The sequence below is a fragment of the Micropterus dolomieu genome, linkage group LG20, assembly GCF_021292245.1.
Source record: "Micropterus dolomieu isolate WLL.071019.BEF.003 ecotype Adirondacks linkage group LG20, ASM2129224v1, whole genome shotgun sequence".
Taxonomy (NCBI): Eukaryota; Metazoa; Chordata; class Actinopteri; order Centrarchiformes; family Centrarchidae; genus Micropterus; species Micropterus dolomieu.
In genome coordinates this window covers 29,035,177-29,036,008 of record NC_060169.1, presented here as the reverse complement: position 1 = coordinate 29,036,008, position 832 = coordinate 29,035,177, and positions in this window count along the sequence as shown.

Genomic DNA, 832 nt, shown 5'->3' with positions numbered 1-832 from the left:
ATAAAAAAGTTGATTTATTTCAGTAATTCCATTCAAAAAGTGAAACTTGTATAATGTATACATTCATTCCACACAGACTGATATATTTCAAGTGTTCATTCCTTTTAACTTTGATGATTATAACTGACAACTAATGAAAATCCCAAAATCAGTATCTCAGAAAATTAGAATATTGTGAAAAGGTTCAATATTGAAGACACCTGGTGCCACACTCTAATCAGCTAATTAACTCAAAACACCTGCAAAGGCCTTTAAATGGTCTCTCAGTCCAGTTCTGTAGGCTACACAATCATGGGGAAGACTGCTGACTTGACAGCTGTCCAGAACACGACCATTGACACCTTGCACAAGGAGGGCAAGACACAAAAGGTCATTGCTAAAGAGGCTGGCTGTTCACAGAGCTCTGTGTCCAAGCGCATCAATAGAGAGGTGAAGGGAAGGAAAAGATGTGGTAGACAAAAGTGTACAAGCAATAGGGATAACCGCACCCTGGAGAGGATGGTGAAACAAAACCCATTCAAAAATCTGGGGGAGATTCACAAAGAGTGGACTGCAGCTGGAGTCAGTGCTTCAAGAACCACCACGCACAGACGTATGCAAGACAAGGGTTTCAGCTGTCGCATTCCTTGTGTCAAGCCACTCTTGAACAAGACACAGCGTCAGAAGCGTCTCGCCTGGGCTAAAGACAAAAAGGACTGGACTGCTGCTGAGTGGTCCAAAATTATGTTCTCTGCTGAAAGTAAATTTTGCATTTCCTTTGGAAATCAAGGTCCCAGAGTCTGGAGGAAGAGAGGAGAGGCACAGAATCCACATTGCTTGAAGTCCAGTATAA